At 41.1% G+C, this 22,320-nt stretch overlaps 1 long non-coding RNA gene across 1 annotated transcript; it reads right to left on the minus strand.

The window, feature by feature from the left end:
- Positions 1-9,268: 9,268 nt before the first annotated feature.
- LOC111542271 lies at positions 9,269-18,595 on the minus strand. The gene is made up of 4 exons (XR_002731501.1): positions 18,334-18,595; positions 13,305-13,384; positions 11,557-11,708; positions 9,269-9,397 (listed from the first exon to the last, which is right to left on the minus strand). It is a non-coding gene; the product is annotated as an uncharacterized LOC111542271 (long non-coding RNA).
- Positions 18,596-22,320: the final 3,725 nt, after the last annotated feature.

Consider the following 22,320-nt stretch of genomic DNA (forward strand, 5'->3'; position numbering starts at 1 on the left):
AGAAAGAAAGAAAGAAAGAAAGAAAGAAAGAAAGAAAGAAAGAAAGAGAAAGAGTGTGCAAATGCATACACAAGCTTCAATGTATGGAGAGGAGTGTATTTATAAGCTATCGAGCCTAGTTTCATCATTTCTTGAGGACAGCTATACTCTGGTCTTGTGTTCAGAGAGATGCTACTCAAAACAAAAATTATCTTCTTTTGCTTATATTCATTCTCGTTGATTTCTGGTGAATCCTTTCAAAAGTTCTCGATGTTGCACAAAGCGATTCCTGACAGGTCAACCTTCCACTGATAAGTTATACTCTACATACATGCAAAGAGCATATGGTAAAACACAATTAACTCGTATAGAAACATATTAGGAATTAAGGAAGACCCAAAACCTGGCCTTGATTCTGGTATTTTTTTTCCCCTTTTTCTTTTTCTTTTCTGAGACAGTCTCACTCTGTTCCCCAGGCTGCAGTGCAATGGTACAATCTCGGCTCACTGCAACCTCTGCCTCCTGGGTTCAAGTGATTCTCCTGCCTCAACCTCCCGAGTAGATGGGACTACAGGGGTGTGCCACCACGCCTGGCTAACTTTTTTGTATTTTTAGTAGAGATGGGATTTCACCATGTTAGCCAGGCTGGTCTTGATCTCCTGACCTCGTGATCTGCCCTCCTAGGCCTCCCAAAGTGCTGGGATTATACTCATGAGCCACCACACCCAGCCTCTGAAAATACTTTTTATTTTCCCTGGAAGAAAGTCACTCAACTTGCTTGAACCTGAATTTGATGCTCTCATATGTCCCCACTGCTAAATGAAGAAGATGCTCTCCATTCTTGGGTGATGGTAACTCCATGAATACCAGACTGTCCTGAAGCAGGGAACCTGGGAAGTAGGTGAAGAGAGACTTGAGACATTCATCTGATTCTTTTAAAAAAGCATAGCCTCATTATCCAATGAGGAAAATAAAGGGAAGAGAGAAAGTGTACTTGGACAAAGAAATGGAGTGGTATCAGACACATCTCCAACTTTCCCTCCACCCTCCAGTTCCTCTAGCATCACCCACTCTCTAACATCATTAGAAAGAGCTGCTGGCCGGGCGCGGTGGCTCAAGCCTGTAATCCCAGCACTTTGGGAGGCCGAGATGGGCAGATCACGAGGTCAGGAGATCGAGACCATCCTGGCTAACACGGTGAAACCCCATCTCTACTAAAAAAAAAAAATACAAAAAACTAGCCGGGCGAGGTGGCAGGCGCCTGTAGTCCCAGCTACTCGGGAGGCTGAGGCAGGAGAATGGCGTGAACCTGGGAGGTGGAGCTTGCAGTGAGCTGAGATCTGGCCACTGCACTCCAGCCTGGGCCACAGAGCGAGACTCCATCTCAAAAAAAAAAAAAGAAAAAGAAAAAGAAAGAGCTGCTAATAATGAATTAGAAAAGAAGAAGAAGAAAAAAAAGAGGGAGTGTCTTGATGTTTATTTAGTTCTTTTTGGCCAGAGAAAGTTACACAAGTCTCCTGGGATGCCACTTTTTCACCTCTGGGCCTCTCTACATTATGATTTGATATTCTTTGGAAGCCAATACTAAGAGCAAACTCTCAAGCATGATATTGGCAGTCCTAGATCGCCAGCTGTCACTCCTGCCATACACCACACAAGAGTGATCTCCAGAGCACTGCCCTGATTCTTCCTGCCTCAAAGACACATAGTTATATGAGTTAACAGGACCAGATATAAAAGTGTGGCCTCTATAAAGACACGTGCACATGTATGTTTATTGCAGCACTATTCACAATAGCAAAGACTTGGAACCAACCCAAATGTCCATCAATGAGAGACTGGATTAAGAAAGTGTGGCACATATACACTATGGAATACTACACAGCCATAAAAAAGGACAAGTTCATGTCCTTTGCAGGGACATGGATGAAGCTGGAAACCATCATTCTGAGCAAACTATCACAAGGACAGAAAACCAAACACCGCATGTTCTCACTTATAGGTGGGAATTGAACAATGAGAACACTTGGACACAAGGCGGGGAACATCACACCCTGGGGCCTGCCATGGGGGTGTGGGGGAGGGATAGCATTAGGAGAAATACTTAATGTAAATGACGAGTTAATGGGTGCAGCAAACCAACATGGCACATGTATACCTATGTAACAAACCTGCTTGTTGTGCACATGTACCCTAGAACTTAAAGCATAATAAAAAATAAAGTGTGGCCTCTTATCCCCCCCATACTCCTTTTCTATGTCACTTTTAAAGCAACATCATTCAATAGTTCTACAAGAGTATAGAATGTTGTCAGCTTTGAAAAATACAGATTTCCTCAAACTGGGAAGTCTCCAAATCCAGAAAGATTATGGAGTAAGCATGTTCTGTCCTTGGAAACATAAGCCATAGAAAACGGAGAAGAGTGAAGGTCAGGGACCTCTTCCATGGCTGTACAAGCCTGTTCCAGAAGGAGAGACCTAGGATGATTAAAATACTGTTTTTGCAGCTGTCACACAAACACTACTTAAAATTCCCGTTCCCTACCCCAGGATTTAATGCAAATTGTCCACATGACAGAGGGTCAAAATGACAATTTACATGCAATTAGCCAGATGTGTTGGAATGAAATTTCTCCGGCCCACCCCCCAAAATTATCTGAATAATTTACACATACATAATCACCTTACTCCAGTGGGAAAATAGTATGCCTTTATTTATTTCCTTCAAGTACCTAGATTTTCCAACAGTGTTACAACCAGAAAGTGTCATGTCCAGAAAAGCAAATAAGATAACTCTGTGAGGCCAGGCTGTCCCTCTTTTAAATGCAGACAGAATTAATTTGTGTTCATTAACTCCTTATCAAGTTACCTGACTTTGATTCCCAGCACAAAATGTATTTTAAAAAGGGGTTTGGGGGCAGTGGTAGATTTTCAGGAAATAGCGAGTTCTTTTTCTACTGAGATAAAAATCATTTGGCAAGCCAGGGTGAAATACTTCTAGTTTTAAGAGAGAAAAAGAAAGAGAAATGTAGAAGATGATAATGAACCACAAAAGGAAAAGGTTTTTTTTTTTTGTTTTTCTTTTTTTTTTTTAATTTTAAACCAGACCTTACTTTTGAAAACAGCTCAGTTTGCAGCAAATTTTTAAAGAAATGTCAAAGTTATTCCTTTGGGAATATGTCGGAGCTAAACCAGGCCATAGGATGACTACAATAAAGGAGTGAGCAATTCAGGTGACTTTAATTAAAAAGCTTAGGCTCATCAGAACTGACCTTTCAGACCCAGGCTTTCATCCCAAAAAGGATTAAGCTGGTAAAAGCTAGTGATATGGACCCGAAGGGGGGGGGTCTTGGAGCCTTGGGGACCAGGTTGCATTGTGAGCTAACTGTGGCTGACTAGACAGCAGATTGCTCCTTGGGAGGGCAGTTGGTTTTTATAATGAGGCAGTCAAAGCAAAGAGGGATGTCCCATAAGTTAGTGAGAAAAGATGAAACCCTCAGATGACTCCTAAGTTTCACTTGGCATCTTTTAATTGAGAGGCTTTAGAACCCCTTGGCTCCAAAGTGGCCACCCTCAGTCTGCTCCCCAGGATTCAGATGCTGTGTGGGAAGAGATGGTCAACAAGGGCTGGGGAAGAGAGGACAGGAAGGGAAGCTAACAGCCAGGGTGATCGCCCTGCAGAGGATCAGCTCCATGCTTGGAGCTGTTTTCATGCCAAGAGCAGCAAGGATTCACTCTGAAGACAATCCAGATGTCAAGGCTGCACACAAAACTCCCTAAGAAAGCAGCCCTGAGTCTATGGGTGGCAAAGGCCATAAACTCAGCTTCTATTGCAGTGAGAAGACCGATCCTTGTTAGTTGGGATCCAGGTTTGAAGGAGAAGTGTAGGAATCATGGAGTCTGGAGGAGGAGAAGGGATTGTATAGTCTTACTGTTTGCATTTATTCAAATGCAAAGGGGAGCTACCAGCTTTCTCTCCTCCCCATCTGGGAAGGATTAACACATTTGAGGGCTCTGAGCACTAAAAAAAATTACTGTCCTCTTCACTCCACTACCTATCTGCGAAATGGTGATTGTGAAGTTGTTCCTCAATATGATGGTTTTTCTCCTTCCATGCATATGGGGGCAATGCCATTCCCCATCTCCTCAAAGTCAGGTATGCCATGAGATTTGCTTTGGCCAAGGGAACATGAACAAGAAAGGAGACACTTTCAGGCAGAAGACTTTAAGAGTCAATACAAACCTTCCGTACTGCCTCCTCTATGCCACTGAGGCCAGGGATATTCCAGTTGGTGGAAAGTCTTCCATATTGCTTCCCCTGATGAGGACAAAGTGGCACCGAACCACCTTACCCTACCCTGTCGTCCCATACTCTTGCTGGCTGACCCATGGTATATTAGTCCCTTTTCACAGTGCTGTAAAGAACTGCCTGAGACTGGGTAATCTATAAAGGAAAGAGGTTTAATTGACTCACAGTTCAGCATCGCTGGGGAGGCCTCAGGAAACTTAGAATCATGGTGGAAAGCAGAGAAGCAGCAAGGCACCTTCTTCACAAGGTGGTAGGAAGGAGACGTGCTCAGAAAAGGTGGCAGAGGGGAAGAGCCCCTTATAAAACTATCGATCTCGTGAGAACTCACTATTACGAGAACACATGGGAGAAACCACCCCCATGATTCAATTACCTCCACCTGGTCTCTCCCTTGACACACGGGGATTATAGTGATTACAATTCAAGATGAGATTCGGGTGGGAACACAAAGCCTAACCATATCACACGGTGAATGTGTAGTATAAGTAAACAATACATCTTAGTTATTTTCAGCCACTGAGATTTTGACATTGTTTTTTACTGAAGATACAAAAATATAAAATACCTAACCAAGAAGTCTGAAAGATTTCGGTTTCCTTAATGACTACTTTGATAATTTGGCATTTCCATGAATAACCAAATTCTTTCAAAAACTTCTCTTTTGATGCTTCAGTATATGATGCGGTACAGTAAGTATGCACTTCACCTGGTCTGACTATTGGGAAATCTAACCCTTCTCCCCTTAGAAATTCTGCCCTGTGGCAAAACACAGCAGAATACACTGACTTTTGTAGACTATGTGAGTATCTCCTCTCTGCTGTCATTTACCAGATAGTCACATGTTTTTAGAAAATTTATTCAAACTCTCTAAATTTCAGCTTTCTTAGTTATAAAATTAGCACCATAATTCATATCTTTCCAAGTTACTGTGCCCTGGGGAAGAAAAGAAGTACACCAAGTATAGGAGCTCTCCCAACCCACTCCTGACCACCGGTAGACACATCACTCAATCCTCCTGAGGAAGGGTTTCCTTTCCATAAAATGAGACGACAATACCTACCTCCCAACTTGGGGTCAGGATTAAATAAATCAGTCAACATAGGGCTCTTAGCAGGCCTATGCACCGAATACACAGCGGGTGATGTAATCATTGTGCTCATCATTAAATTATTAAATTGCATAGCACCTAATACATAGTCAACAAATCTTAGCTGCTTCCCTTGCCCTTGGAGAATGAGAGCTTCATGTTTAGGAATGGAATCATTTGAAATAGCATTATCAACAGCTAATCAGCAGGGTGGCCAACAACCTACTATGAAGAGAAAAGGACTCAAAGAGTCTCTGCTTTAGACCTGTTTATGGCAAGACATGTCTGGGGCCTTAGGACGCCAGGTTTTTTCCATTCTGCAAACACATGGCTTCCATTAGTTTACTGATACTGACACATCCGAGGCTTCCAAAGAACTCTGGGCCTCTGATGAGTGAAAGGTTTGCATGCCCAACAAGGAAAAGACAGGCTTCACAGGCATAAAAATGCTGCCAGGGGAGGGGCAGAGGAGGTGTTGAGTTTAGGTAGGAGACCAAATCTGGCTGTTTTTAATGACCATCCTGTCTACACCTGAAAATAAACTAGCTACACCTGGGGAAATTTCTAATGCTTCTGGAGCTCCAATGCCGATGTCAGTGTGCATATATAGCCTTCATTAATCAGAGTGAGCGTCATGTGGGTGTGTGCAAACAGGGACTGGAGAACAGTGAATAGTTTGCACAGTGCTCACACACCGTCTCTGCTGAACTTTCTAATCCAAAGCAAACCCAAGTTTGAATGATCAGCTTCTTTTACTATGTGTTCTAAGGACGTCGTTGTTTGGTTGGCTTCTTAGAAACAGGCCTGAATTCTAATTAGTTTTCAGTTTGAGGCTGCAGAATGGTAACTCAATACCTGCCTAAACTTTATCATCTGTTTCCCATCTTCAAAGCAGCACCGTCCACTTTTGTGCTGAGCAAAGGTGATGCCGGGGACCTCATTTTGTGTTTTCTGTCTCGTAGCAACAAGTGCTATTTGAAAGAAGGGGAAAGGTGGGGCCATCGCTGACCTAAGTTTGGGACAATTCTTTGCTTTAAGTTTCATCCCCATGGGGAGGGTTCCAAAGAAATAAGGCTTTGTTTCCCTGATTACAGAAAGGATCTACCTCGTTGGGGCAGTCCTATTGTCTCTCAAAATGTTTGTCATTTCAGCCTATACAGCAAGAGTGAGCAAATAAAAGTCTGATGAAAAAATAATGAGGGCATATTTGCCTAATACATGAAAACTAATAACGTGTTTTCCTGTACACCAAATCATCTGATTCTTTCAACAGCCCTACGAACAAGGTGAGCAGTTCATATTGGGCCATTTTATAGGTGAGGAAAGTAAGACTGAAAGTGGTCGGTCCTTCTTGATTTGCATCTTGTCTCCTGACAACTAAAATCTTAAACCGTGGGCACGTTTCTCCATCTCTCTGTGTCCTCATCTGCAAAATGGGGAAAACAACAGTTGCTACTTCCTGGGTTGCTGTTAGGTTTAATGAGTTAATATATGTAAAAATCTAAAAGTGATTAAAGATCACCTGTGACATAGAAAGAATTGAATATGTGTTGGTTATTTTGATGATGAAGAAAGGTATTAGGTTGGTACAAAAGTAATTGTGGTTTTTGCCATTACTTTTTTTTTTTTTTTTTTTTTTTTTTTTGAGACAGAGTATCACTGTCACCCAAGCTGGAATGCAGTGGTGTGATCTCGGCTCACGACAAGCTCCGCCTCCTGGGTTCAAGTGAATCTCCTGCCTCAGCCTCCCAAGTAGCTGGGACTACAGGCACCTGCCACCACACCCGGCTCATTTTTTGTATTTTTAGTAGAGACAGGATTTCACCATGTTAGCCAGGATGGTCTTGAGCTCCTGACCTTGTGATCCGCCCACCTCAGTCTCTCAGAGTGCTGGGATTATAGGCATGAGTCACCACACCTGGTCACCATTACTTTTAATGGCAACTGCGATTACTTTTGCACCAACCTTATAAAGTTGAAAATGTGGTACCCCAGAAGCTTAGGACTGAAAGTATCCATAGGAAGAATTGGGCTGAGATGAAATCCACATCAGCACAGCACAGAGAACATGAGAAAAACAAAATGCCCTTGTTTATGTGACTGTTCAATTCCCATCCTGTTTACACTCCACACTCTGCCCTGGATGGATGACACACTGCTCCAAGTCCCTCAAGGTCATCAGGAAGATTGTGACCCAATCTGACATCTGGTCATGGAAAGTTGCATTTCTTTCTTATTTTATAAAATGCATATGTTGGGGGGCTGGGGGAAAGAAGACCAAGTTTGACCCCCTCCAATCCATTTAATAACAGCTAACATAAATTGGGCTTTTCTTATGTGCCAGGCACTGTTATATATATTACACACATTTTCTTATTTGTTTCTCATAGAGGGTGATAAAATGTATCAGTTTGCTCAGCACTGATGGGTTCCCTGGAACTTGGCTGTATTTGTGTGTTCTCATGCTGCTAATAAAGAAATACCCAAGACTGGGTAATTTATAAAGAAAAAGAGGTATAATGGACTCACAGTTCCACGTGGCTGGAGAGGATTCCACCACAATCATGGTGGAAGGCAAAACAGGAGCAAAGTCACGTCTTACATGGTGGCAGGCAAGAGAGATTGTGCTGGGGAAATCTGATTTATAAAGCCATCAGATCTCATGAGACTTACTACCACAAGAACAGTATGGGGAAAACCACCCCCATGATTCAATCATCTCCACCTGGCACCCCCTTGACACGTGGAGATTATTACAATTTAAGGTGATATTTGGGTGGAGACACAGCCAAACCATATCACTGGCTATAACTGAGTGTCCCGGGCAAGCTGGGACTGCTGGTCACCCTCCACGAGGAAGGTGCTCAATTCCATTTTGCAAATGAAAGAACTGAAGTCAGAGGAGTACCAAGGGTGGCAAGGCCAGTAGGGACTTTTCAACCTGTGCTTTTAAATCACTATAAGATACCAGCTATGGAGAGCATCTTCCTATGGGAGAAAGTTGTAGCACATCAGTGAATGGATGAAGTTGGCTGTTGCTTTCTCTTTTTTTAAACTTTTAGGTTCAAGGGTATATACACAGGTTTGTTAAATAGGTAAACTTGTGTCACAGAAGTCTGATGTACAGATCATTTCATCACTCAGATACGAAGCCCAGTACTCAATAGTTATTTTTTCTGCTCTTCTCTCTCCTCCCATCTTCCACTCTCAAGTAGACCCTGTGTCTGTTGTTCCCTTCTTTGTGTTCATGAGTTCTCATCATTTTTCACCCACTTATAAGTGAGAACGTGCAGTATTTGGTTTTCTGTTCCTATGTTAGTTTACCAAGGATAATAGCCCCTAGTTCCATCCATGTTCCCACAAAAGACACGATCTTGTTCTTTTATATGCTTGTATAGCATTCCGTGGTGTATATGTACCACATTTTTCTTGTCCAATCTATCATTGATGGAGATTTAGGTTGATTCCGTATCTTTGCTATTGTGAATAGTGCTGAAGTGGGCAAAGGAAATGAAACTTTGCAAATGAAATGAACAGATATTTCTCAAAAGGTGTACATGCAGCCAACAAGCATATGAAAAAAAATGTTCAGCATCACTGATCATGAGAGAAATGCGAATCAAAACCATACTGAGATACCATCTCACACAAGTCAAAATGGCTACTATAAAAAAAGTTTAAAAAAGAAAAAATAGATGCTGGCAGGGTTGCAGAGAGAAGGGAACATTTATACATTGTTGGTGGGAGTGTAAATTACTTCAACCATTGTGGAAAGCAGTGTAATGATTCCTCAAAGAGCTAAAAACAGAACCATTCGACCCAGCAATCCCATTGCTGGGTATGTACTCAAATGAATAGAAATCATTCTACCATAAAGACATGTGTACACAAACGTTCATGGCTGTTGTTTTCTTTATTACAAAGGGTTTCATATCCTCCTGGACTGAGTTTCTCTGTTGTTGATGCTGTTGGTGTTTGTCTGCTCTATGGCTGTTACACTTCCATAGGATTTGGAGGCATAATCTGAAATGTTAAATAACAGACTTTTATTTTTCTAACTAGTGTCATTCCATCTTTGAAAGAAAAATAAGAACAATGACATTAGCATTAGCAACTCTGAAAGGATCAAGACCTGATCTTCATAGTTCTATTACTTTCCTTTTCTATTTCCCCCTAAAAATAAGTCTTAGCTCCAGTGACTTTCTATGAATTACAATTTCAGGAGTGACCAGGGCTTCTCAAAGGGCACTTTCTTAGCTTCCAAATGTATATCGAGGCTTCACATCACCTGTTACACTGCCTCTATAAAACAGGTTCACAGAGTGGGATCCATGGCATGGAGTCGACCAAAGAAGTTATCATCTCAAGTTATAAGGAAGCTCAGGAAGAAAGGTTTCACGGGGAAAAATGATTTTCCAGTCTCTTAAATAATTGTCCACGAATGGATTTACTTAAACAAGAGCTTAAGTATACTTCAAAAGAAACCAGGGATTATAGTTGCAAGATGAACATTGAATCAATATAAGGGCCACTTGGGGACACTCTGAAATCCCAGGGCAAAATTGACTGTCTTGGTTTGACAGAAGAATAGGGCCAATTGGGGGTTTAGGCTGATTTTGTTTTTTTGAGTCGTTTTGTCTGTGAACATGCCTTACAAATTAAAACAAACCCAAAAAATCCCTAGGTGTGAGATGATTAAAGTTTTAAATCTGGTCACTTGTAAATCACAAAAGCGCTGGATGAAAGCCATGCTGTTTGGAGGCTTTTGTTTTTCTTTTTAAAATCTTAGGGTTTGCTGAGCTTATAAAGACTCCTTGAATCAAATAAAAAGTGAGGGTTTTTGGAGAGAGTCATTCTCTTCATATCAGATGCATTTTAGTCTATAATTTTCCACTCTGGCTTATGTGGCTGTCTAGGCTTGATTCCATCAACTCATTTAATCTCCGATTTCATAAAAAAACATGCTTTCTGTTTATCTTTGTCCAACTGAGTGCAATCTGTGCTTTCTAGCTCTCCTAACAATCCCAACTTTTTGAATTTTGTATCAGAATGCCTGTGTGGCATGGTAAATCTAGGCTGTCCTTGACAGGTTAGAAATTGCATACTCCTAGTGAGAAAATTAAATGACTACTCCCAAAGACACTCACTTAGCAAATTCGAACCTAAAAACAGATCATCACTTTAATTTACTGTGATTAAGTGAAGTGGAGGAGAGAAGTTAATGCAAATCAATGCATAGCTATAAGTTTTCAAAAAAATAAATGGTGAAGTTTCCCCCACAAACACTTAACGTTCATATGCAAGCTAGTTGCTGAATTAGGGAAAATTTAGCATTCAACACAAGCTCATCTGAAACCAACCAAAAACAGAAACTTGAACTGAATTTGCTTACTGCTACATCCCTCTATTTTGTAAAGCTTAGAAGATTTCTTATGCTTCAAGGAAAGTTTGATAAATAACCATCTGACCAACAGAGGCTTGACATTTTAGTATCATTTTAATATCCTACCTAATTTGTATATATAGGTCAGAGCTGTCCTACTGACCCATATATACAGATGAGATGCCTGAGTAAAACGATTGTCTTTTATTACTATTCAAGGTCCTTGTTTTGTGTATTGGGTTGGTGCAAAAGTCATTATGGTTTTAAATATAATTTTGGGATGAATTCATAAAGATATATTCTACTTCAATGTATGCATCATTACACCAAATAGATTCCCAATGTTCTATCAATCAATCATTCTTATGGTCACAAACATTTGTTTCCCAAAAATATTTATAAAATTCTGTTTGTCAGCCCCCTCATATATATTTTCGATCTGTCCTATCTCAAATACTTACTGCTTTGGAAACCAAAGCCCAAAATAAGTATTAATTCTCTACCCACACACACACACATATGCAGCAATAACTTGCAAATAAGAGTATGGTGGGAAAGAAAAGAGAGAAAGGACAGTCTACCACATGTCATGAAACAGACTTGCTTAATTTCACTCTGTATGGGGAATAAAGTGTTAGAAATAACCCAAACAGCTGAGATGAAAGGCATTACTTTTGGTTATTCATTTGTTTTTATTTCCAGCTCATCGTCTGTTATACAACTTTAGCCTTTTTAAAATGAATTTATTTGTAAATAAGAATAATGAGTTGGCAACTGGATTCAGGTCTGGCCATTTTACCTGAGCAATGAAAAAATAAATGAGGTAGCGGTGTGCAAAACTATCTGACTCCCCTTTGAAATCCTCTTGTTTCCTCCTGAGATTGTCTAATTATAGAGTAATGCTGGAAGTATTCTTCACTTGCAGATTAATTAGTTGATGCTTAAGCAGTTCTTTGAACATAAAAGGCAACATGTAAATCTAAGTGTAATCAATCATCCTCAAGCTAATGATCATTTAATTAGTGCTTTCTGCTAGTTTAACAGTCCATAAAGAAGAGGGCAATTTAGGGAAGGGTCTCCAACCATTGCAAAGAAGTTGGATGTAGCTATAACTAGAATGAAAAACAATGTTCAAAATGAAGGTTTTAACATTGGAAATAAATTGGAAATTGACTCTCCCTTCTTCTGGTGACTAACCGCCATAAAGGAACTGAAAATGAAGCTTATCTTTTAGTAGCATTTGCATTTTTCCAGAATTAGGAATCACATTTCAAATTGTGCTTATCTGATGTTTTATGGCAAAACCAAATTCTTGAGGTGATATTTATAGGGCAGAAAAAAAGTTAACTCTGGAGTGTTTGTAAATATTATGAAGGCTTAACTTCCTGCATTCTTGGTAAAATGGTATCCTAAATAGGAAATGATGTCCAAGTTGAAAGTCATACGATAAAGCTAGTTGTTTTGTAAAATACTTGTATTAGACCTTCTTACATGATTTTCTAATTATTTCTGTATTACTTCCCCTATTTGATTATATACTCAAAGCCAGGCACCTTGCCTATTTCCAGCCTTATTCAGCTAAGAGTCAGCATTCATTAAGTGAGTGAATCAATGAACAAATAATAACTAGAAATATACCTGTACAACAGATATGAGCAAATGTGGCTTTGGGTATAAAAATTATTCTTCTGAACTTAAAAAATACTATGTCAAAGAAAATGTAAACAGTTCTGTTTGTCAATTAAGTCCCCATTCTAATGCTGGGCTAACACAAACATCATCACAAAGAGATCGTCCAGCCAACATACTCCAGTTACCAGCACTGCAAGGAGCCGTACTGGTTTACCTAATCAATAGCTGCATCACATGAGTTTTTAAAGCCACAGTTTTCTCAACTATGAATTGGGGCAATTGTGACAGTCACATGGAATGATCATAAAACCAACCAAATAATTATTTAATAGGTGTCAGCACAATTAACATCAGTTGATTTTTCTTTTTACAAAACTTTAACTCAACAGAGAAAAAAATTTAAAACCTTGCTGAAAATATGTGTAGTCCTATCTTCCATGGACAAGAATTTCCTTTGCCAACTGCTAATTCAAATAGCACAAAAGCAACATTAGAGATCAGCACTGATACCTCATGATAGTAAGAGGCACACACCTCAAACCTAAGCTTTCAGGGATGTTGTAAAATTCATCATTTAAAAAGAGATTTTTTTTAAAGGCAATAGCAGTTATGAAGATATATGTCATATTAGCTTTTTCTCAAAAGAAAAAAAAAGATGCAGAGAATTTAACTGTGAAATAAACAATGGTATAATAAGGGTAACAGTAATACTATTTAAAATGTTACTCAAAAAAAGAAACACTTCAACAATAGTAGTAGATGAGTGTTTCAAAATACTCAGATGTCTATCATGTTTTTCAGAAGGATGGTTTTCATGTTCCTATCAGAACTCATGGAAGAATTTCTATATGCAATTTCCTCAAAAAAATCTCCACATCTAAATCTGACAAGACAGAATTTTTGGGCATTCCTTACCAAATAGGCTGGTTATACAGCAGCACGCATTTGACTGCATTCCAAAACATGTGTCTTAAGAGGCTCTACTGAAAAGGTCCCTGCAGAAGATGAATACACAAAAACTATATTAGAACCACAGGTAAAGCATTGGATGCAAAAACCACATTCACCCTACAGTCTTTTGACAAAGGTTTTTCATAACTTAGCCTCTGACTTCTCTTAATTCTCGAGCGGATTTAATACCATTGACTTCTACAGCGTATAAATAATCTTGGTCTATGCACCCAAAGTCATGTAAGACAGTAGAAAAGAACCTACCGCAATTTGAGTAAAACATCAATTTTTAGAAAATCGTGAATCTGTGTAAAGCAAGGCAGGAGAAAAGCAGATATTGCTAATACCAATAGATTAAAACTTAGACCAAGAAAAAAGCCACTACTTTGTAAATGTTATCTTGGACAAATCTAAAGTGGTGTCTAACATTTTTCCTTGGCTCCTTTTCTGAATATGAATGCTTTCTGCATTTACTTGAAATTACGAGAATTTTTTAAAACTCTGAAAACAGAACAAAATTTTTATCATTGCTGATTTATTCTCAAGCTTTCCCTCTTTCAAGAAAACACAAGAGGAAAACTAAAAACGATATAACAAATAAACAAACCTAAACAAGAGATGCTGAATTCTGCTACATTTATCATTTTGTAGAAGCATGAGTTAAACAAGATAAAACACGGGAGTGTTCATTTACACAGGTTACAAGCTTTATGAAATGCAAAGGAGCTGTATTTTACCATAGAAAGCCAAGTGAAATAGGGTAAAACAGAAGTCGATCATATTCAAATAATTAAAATACAAATATATTTCATGAAGACTCTGATTCCAGACCTCCGCCCTCACTGTCTTCCACCCCCTTTTATTGGAATCTCTGAAACCATTTTGCTTGGGGCAGAAAGTAGATTTTAGTATAGCAGGAAAAATGCCAAACATCCATGGCAACTTAGAATTTTTCCACTTTCTTTACATGTTCAATTGAGACCTTCATAAAATTATAAATGAAAGGATACATTATGAGCACTTTCTTTGAAGGGGAAAAAGAGGGTGGGGGGAGGCCTTGCCTGGAAGTAAAATTTTGGAGTCTATATCCTTCTTCTCTGCAGCAGAACTCTTGGGAGCTTTCTCTGCCAACAGCAGGACCCCTAAAAAAAAGCTTGCCTTTGCCTTCAGAATTCAAAAAAGTAGAACCAGCAGTTTGCTCCCCTGACTGTGGGTGAGACGTTGATCACTAGGTGGGGACTGGAAAGTCCTGGGCTCCACTTTCTTGTCCCTCAAGGACTGAGGTCAGTGTGTCTTGGCGGCTTATATCCACCCTCTCCACCCTCCCACCTTCCTTCTCCCCCACCAGGGATTCACTCCTGTTTACACTGGGGAGACTGCAACTTCTGTTTCTTAATGTTTAAAAGAAGTTTAAAAGCTTATAAAAAGGCTCTTAAGATTTCTTGGACACCAATCATCTCTTACAGAACAATATTTTGATGAGTTAAGTGTAAATGAATCAGAAAACTACGTATTAAATTTCCCTTGACATGAACATCAGTTTAAAATATTAATGGAAAAAATGCCCGGGGCTCGAAGTATTGGGGGTTTTCTCAAACCCAAAATGCTTGAACATGGAGTGGAAATCCATTTAGATCAACCAGGTTTGCTGATCGTCCCTCTCAACCTCCCCTAGATTGTAGTTACCGTGGAGGGAGTAGTATTTCCAGCTATCGACCATCTGGCTGGGGACAGATCACATTCCTGGTCATTATGCTTGCATCTCAGCAGAAGCCCAAGGTTGGGCTGAGGCTGTTGAGATGTCCAGCCGCTGTTCACTGAAGGCTGACCCCTAAAGGCTGACTTTTTTCTTCTCTTTTCTTTTTTTTTTAGACCGAGGGAACTAAATAAACAATCACAGAAGATCATAAATCACTGACAAAGATATTTAGATTTGGAACAGCCCTCAAAAACAGAATGTGCCACAATTTATCCCTCAAAGATTAACTTAGTCCTGGGTCCTATAATTGTGGATCCCATGACTTCTGATGATAAATGACACAAGGGTCAAAACTTGAGAACCAGTAGGTGTTTTTGTTTTGTTTTGTTTTAAATGTTGACTCTGGGTTCAAGAAAACACCCAGAGGAACAGAAGCAACCTAAAATCCTGAAATCAGACGTGATCCCCTAAAATCATCACCATATATATATATACATACACACACACGCGCGCGCACGCACATTTACACAAACACACACACACACATACACATATATATATTTTTTGAGACAGAGACTTGCTCTGTCGCCCAGGCTGTAGTGCAGTGAGGCGATCTTGGCTCACTGCAACCTCCACCTCCTGTGTTCAAGCGCTTCTTCTGCCTCAGCCTCCTGAGTAGCTGGGACTACAGGCACGTGGCACCACGCCTGGCTAATTTTTTGTATTTTTGGTAGAGACGGGGTTTTACCGTGTTAGCCATGATGGTCTCCATTTCCTGACCTCATGATCCACCTGCCTCGGCCTCCCAAAGTGCTGGGTTTACAGGTGTGAGCCACCGTGCCCGGCTCTGATTTTTTAAGTTAGTTTTTCATCTCTGTGTGTTTTGTGAATGGATGACCACACACACTAGGTGAGTGACAAAATAAGGAGATGGAACCAAGTGAAAGAGATTTCAAGCCTCTCCTCTTTGGTCACGTTAGCTAATCTGATCATTGGGGACATGTGTTCACAGATACTACAACTGTGAACAATTGTTAACTTCTTGGTGAAACACACCATGTGTTCAGTGCTTCAAAAGTATTATTGGAAGCACGTCTGCCTAATCTTCAACCCAACGCTCATTCTAGTAACACACGTGAAAGGGTTCTGCGAACTCTCATAAACTATCCCCACATAAACTGTTACTATTTTCAAAAGTCATATCCCTCACCCCCTTAAGGAGACCTTACAGTTCTTAGTGCTTTAGAAGACGCCTATAATCACCTCTGTCTCAGGAGGGGTGAGGACACAAGAGTTCCCTTCCAATGGGATAGTTCCCCTTGCTCATTCTTTCTCAGAGGCACTCTCTCAAAGGTTTGGCAGGGTCTGGTGGTCAAGGAAGAGTGCATCTTTACAGAAACATACCTTTTAAAAACAGCCATTCAACTTTGTCCTACTCAAGGCATGTGCCGGGTATATGTCTGTTGAATGGCTAAGTGAACGAGTGAATGAATAAAAGAGTCATAACTTTGAGAGGTGAAGCCGGCTGGGCTTCTGGGTGGGGTGGGGACTTGGAGAACTTTTCTGTCTAGCTAAAAGATTGTAAACACACCAATTAGTGCTCTGTGTCTAGCTAAAGGTTTGTAAATGCACCAATCAGCACTCTGTAAAAATGCACCAATCAGCACTCTGTGTCTAGCATAGGTTTGTAAAAGCACCAATCATCACTCTGTAAAAACAGACCAATCAGCACTCTGCAAAATGGAACAATCAGCACTCTGTAAAACGGACCAATCAGCAGGATGTGGGCGGGGCCAAATAAGGGAATAAAAGCTGGCCACCAGAGCCAGCAGCGGCAACCTATTTGGTTCACCTTCCATGGTGTGGAAAGATTGTGCTTTCCCTCTTCACAATAAATCTTGCTGCTGCTGCTGCTCACTCTTTGGGTCCACACTACCTTTATGAGCTGTAACACTCACTGGGATGGTCTATGGCTTCACTCCTTAAGTCAGTGAGATCACGAACCCACCAGAAGGAAGAAACTCCGGACACATCTGAAGGTTGGAAGGAACAAACTCCGGACACACCATCTTTAAGAACTGTTAACACTCACTGCAAGGGTCCATGGCTTCATGCTTGAAGTCAGCGAGACCAAAAACCCACCGGAAGGAACCAGTTCTGGACACAGCTCTTTTACAAGAAATTTGCCTAGACAAATGAAAAGTTAAAAGACTGTCAGAGACAGGTATAGCACAAATTGTCCCCACCTCAACTAGCCATCCCTTCGCCTCCAACCCTTCCCACCACAGAAGATGATTAGGGTTTCTTAGGATAAAAGAGAAGCTCTACAGCAATGACACACCCCAAAGAGAGCACACTAAGATTCCTTTGCTTTATATTGTTTACAATGTTTAACCTCTCTCGTGGCCACCAGTTCTTAAAAACTCCTAAGCATTTTCACAGAAAATATAAGGAAGAGGAAAACCAGCAAGAGTAACAACGTCAATGGAGCTGGCAGACACAGAAAGATTCAGAAAAATATGGAGGCTCTAGGACGCCTGATAACAAGTCTCATTTCCTAAAATGAGATCTGGGGACTGGAGAAAGTGTTATCAAACAAGGCAGGGAATAGGATAGACATCAGAAATGCCCAGTTCCAACACATTTTCTCAGACTCCTTTCCTAGGCAAACCTGATGAATGTGCAGACATAAATAGATAGATAGTCCTACCATAAATTGATCTCTTTTTATCCTAAGTAATCAAGGTCCAGTCATTTCCCCCAAGCTGGGCTTCTCTTGCTGTCTCTGGAGATTCAGCATTAACATGTTCCCGAAGTTTTGCTCAGGTAGATGAAGATGGCAGAAAGCATGCAGCTACTGGGGTTAGCGGCTGTCCGCTGATTATGTGCCCATAGTTTATCACCAAAAAGTTTCCATGCTTTCTCCTGGCATTTTCTCTCAAGCTTTTACAAGCCTTGTTCAGGGAGTGAAAACTCTTTTTAAAGGTAGTTGAGACCCACCTTTCCCTTAGGGAAAATTTCTATGCAGGGGGAAAGCAAGCAAACCAAAACAAAAGTTACACTTCAAAGCCTTACAAGCTAACCACAGGGAGAAGGCTAAGTCTTCCCAGTTAGTTACTCAGCCCTCCCTTGTGCTAATTGCAGGAGATAGACCCTGACTGTATTATTTGCATACTTGCTCAGAAGCAGGGCCACAGAAGGAGGTCTAGAAGCTCAGCTGGTGTTTGACTGACATCTTTTAGGACTTGGACCCCACCGCCCACCCCCCAACCAACACCACCACCAGTCCAGGACCTGATGTAATATTGCCACAGACTGATTCCTGTTGCCTTTGATATGCAACCTGTGCCTACAGTCAGCTCTCAGGGCTAAAGAAAACAGTCAGCTCTTGCAGCATCTGATTTGCCTCCTGCCCTCGCTGCTGTTAATCTGCGACACGCCGCAGCCTCGAGATCGCTGCGTTCAGAGTCGGATATCATGGGGGCGACTGGCAGGGGTTCTTTCTTCTTTCGGTTTGATACATCCTTCCTTCCGCTGCTCCTCGCAATCAACCGCTAGGGGAAGGACGGAAGCAGGCAGGGGGGAGAGCCGGAGACTTCCGGAAATCTCTTTCCTCCCCTCCCTTCACGGGTTGCCCCATGATGACCCTGGAAACTCCCGCCTGCCCCCAGTGAAGGAATTGGTTACTCTCCCAGAGCCCTCCCGGGCATCGCCCCCTTCCTCACTTCCTTCTCTTCCTGCCCCCAGCCTCTACCCCTCCAGCCTCCTGTGGCTTCACAGCCAAGTGCCCCATCTCAGGAAGAAGTTGGAGCTCCGTGATGGTGAGCTTTCAGACTTCCCACTACAACCCCCGCCTCTTCAAAGGCACAGAGGCAAGCAGTGGCTTCCCTGGTATCATTTGTGAATCTAGGAGCATGCGGGAGCTATCGAAGATGGCATGTAGCCAGTTCTTCTTTCTCTTAGTAAATAATATTCAAATGTGCTAGAGGGAAAATACTTTTTAAATTATATTTTAAAGCTGGTTTAGAATTATTTTGAATGTATAGTCTGTTTTCCTGGAGTCCAATTGTAACATGAACCCCAAACCTAGGAGTTCTGTTTTTATACATCAGGAAGGGGACCCACCCACTCACCCATCCACCCGTCTTTTGACTCACCCAGCCACTCTTGTTTATAACTACATAGTGGTTTATTTTGCCAGCAATGAACTATGCAGCTTGTTACCCCTTTGCCAGGCTCTGCAGACAGAAAGCAAAGGCTGAACCTTCTCAATTCTCAATTGACATGTACATTCCTACTCTGAAGCCACAGCTGGATGACACCTCAGACAAATGCACTAACACAAAAAAGTTTGTTTTTCTGCATGTTTTCCTTTTTGATTCTTCTATTGGAAGCATCTTTACAGCTGGGAGGCAGGTGCACATCCATGGCGGGGGGGGGGGGGTAAGATATTAGAATACTTACGGTGCTTACAATTTTCATAGGATCACCCCCCTCATCCCTCATTGCCAATCAATTTCACTCTGTTTCAGGGTCACAGATCATACCCCTAATCCTGGCCAGTTGTCTCACCAATGTGTGTCACAAGGGGCCTGGGGCAAGAAAGTATAGATGACCCAGCATAACCGTTGCTGCTATTGCAGAGAAACTCAAAGGGCACGTCCTACAAAGAGCAGAACACAATTAGAGGCAGGCATAATTGCAGGCACTAAATTAGCACGGGTCTCTCAGCCAGGGGCTAATCTAAGCCAGACCTCACGTCATGGCAGGCCATAAGTACATCGCAATTACAACTCAAAAGAAAAGAGAAAAATCACCCTTGATTCTCAAATGTTTATTTTTAACACGGCAGATACTTAGCAATTATATCAGAGACTAAGGCATCTGGAGTAAGAAAGAAAGGTGATTTGGGTTAATAATCTTTGAAAGGCTAAAGGATTTTCAATGTATCTATAGGACTGAGCCCTGTGCATGCTCCCCATTCTCTCCCTGACATCAGCCACATCCGTCCCACCTCTGCCACCACACGTCGGTGCTACCCAAGGTCTTCACTCATGCACCATCCCTCTGCATCTCAAGCTTCATCAGGACCCTCCTCTGACCTGGCCTTACCTGGCTGACCTAGTGCCCCAGTTCTCTAAAACATGGAGAGATGGAACTGGTTCTATCTCTTCCCTTTGTAAGTTTTCCTGATGCCCATGGGACCCCATGTTTCTAGACTATGCCCTAACACAGAGCCTTTAAACTTACTTCCACATGAAGGCAGAAATCAATCTTGAGTGGCCAAAACAAATATGCTTTCTCAGTGGTAGGCTTGGGAGTGTTTTTTTTTTTTTCCTTCTATAATCAACATGTATTAATTTTACATTCAAAAATTGTGTGTGTTTCTCTGTTTAATTCGGTTTCAAAATCCAGTATACAACAAACTTTGCTTCTCCTGGCTTTTAAAACTCTTTTCACATGCCATAGTCCTGGATTCACCAGTGCAATTAATTTGCCTTTAAATTTGTCACTTGGGATTCTTTTTGGTCGGTGTGGGGGCAGGGGAGGGAGGGGTCAGTGTCTTGCTCTGTCACCCAGGCTGGAGTGCAGTGGCATGATCATAGCTCACTGTAGCCTCAAACTCTCGAGTTCAGGCAATCCTCCTCCATCAGCCTCCTGAGCAGCTGAAATTACAGGCACAAGCCACCATGCCTCGCTAAGTTTTTAATTTATCAGGGTCTTGCTATGTTGCCCAGACTGGCCTCAAACTTGTGGCCTCAAGTGTTTCTTCTGCCTCAGCCTCCCAAAGCAGTGAGATTACCCTGGGTTTTTGTTTGTTTTTGTTATTATTATTATTATTATTAATCAAAGTAGAAATCACAGACCCATTGCATTTCTACAGGCGAAATCATTACAATGTTGCCAGGGATTAATTTCTATGAGTGGATGAGCAAGGTCTCTTTTTCACAGTTTTCTTTTTGTCTGGGGACTACTGCCCTGATAAAACTTAGGCCTTTCCTGGCTAGGACATAGTCACCCTTCCAGCCATATTTTAATGCATTTTGTAAAACGTGGCCAAACATTAGGCTGTACTGGAATGTTACCTTTTTAAATTTCAGAATAAATAGGCTATCAGCAGGATCATGGACAAGTTTTGATCATACAGAGACAGTCACTGTAATAGGACTTTTTCTGTGTTAATATAATGATTTAATAAAGCCATTTGGCACATAAATACAACTCTCTTAGACCAAGCATTCTTAACAATGAAAGAATTGAGATCAGCCTATAGGGTGTATTAGTAAAAGTGTCTTTTCTAGCTTTAGTAAAACTCTTCCATCTGTTTAGCAATAATTGTATTATTCTGTATTAAAAACCCTCCTGAAGTAGATGTGGTAAAAAACGCTCTGCCCCTGTTATGATACTTTCCAAACAAGCTTAAAATTGCTCAGAAACAAAAGGCAGGAGAAAAAAGAAAGGTCAGTGTCTCCAGATAATGAAGTTCTGCCTTTGTGTTTCATCTGTAAAACAGTACGGTTTGAAAAGTCTGGATCCCATTTCATCTGAACGCAACATAAATGTAGTGCCTGGAATCCTCCCAAATGAATAAATTTTTTTTCCGATAATTTTTAAGTGAGGAAAGATCAACAGAATAGGGGCATTAGGTGGGAGGGATTATAGGCTGGTGTGTGTGTGTGGTGTGTGTGTGTGTGTGTGTGTGTATTTAGCAGGACAATTGGGAGAATTCTGGACAAATTTTTTTCTTTTCTTTTACTTTTTGGTGAGCCATGCTGAATTTTGTCTCTCTTTGTTGAAAAACCTTAGTAGATTTGTGTATTTGTTGACCAAGTGCTCTTGTTCATTCCTATTCAGCTTGCCTGTCCCATCCCAAATATACTTGCCTCAGATGGCAACATGACAAAGCTCCCTTCCTTCTCTCAGATGGTTTGCGAGCTTCTGGTCTTCTTTCTCTTCTCCCTGGATTGTGCACAAAATGATGTCAATTTATGGTGGGACAAGGGGATACACCATGGACCGTTTATCTCTTTAATTTTCCTCCATGTGGTGAGGTCTTGCTGAGCGCAGTCCGCAACTTCTGGAGTGAAGAAGAGAACAAAAAGCTGTAGGCCTGTCACACTCACTCTCAGGATTGAGTTTACCAAAGAGGAACTGTGTAATTTCTTTATATAAATGGCTTAACCAGACCTCAAAAAGTCCTGCAACGAACACAGTTCTCTTTAGGGCTTAATGTTCTCACTTTGCTTCTTTGTTTAAAAAAAAAAAAAAAAAAAAAGAGTG

The sequence above is a fragment of the Piliocolobus tephrosceles genome, chromosome 16 (genome assembly GCF_002776525.5).
Source record: "Piliocolobus tephrosceles isolate RC106 chromosome 16, ASM277652v3, whole genome shotgun sequence".
In the NCBI taxonomy this organism is placed as follows: Eukaryota; Metazoa; Chordata; class Mammalia; order Primates; family Cercopithecidae; genus Piliocolobus; species Piliocolobus tephrosceles.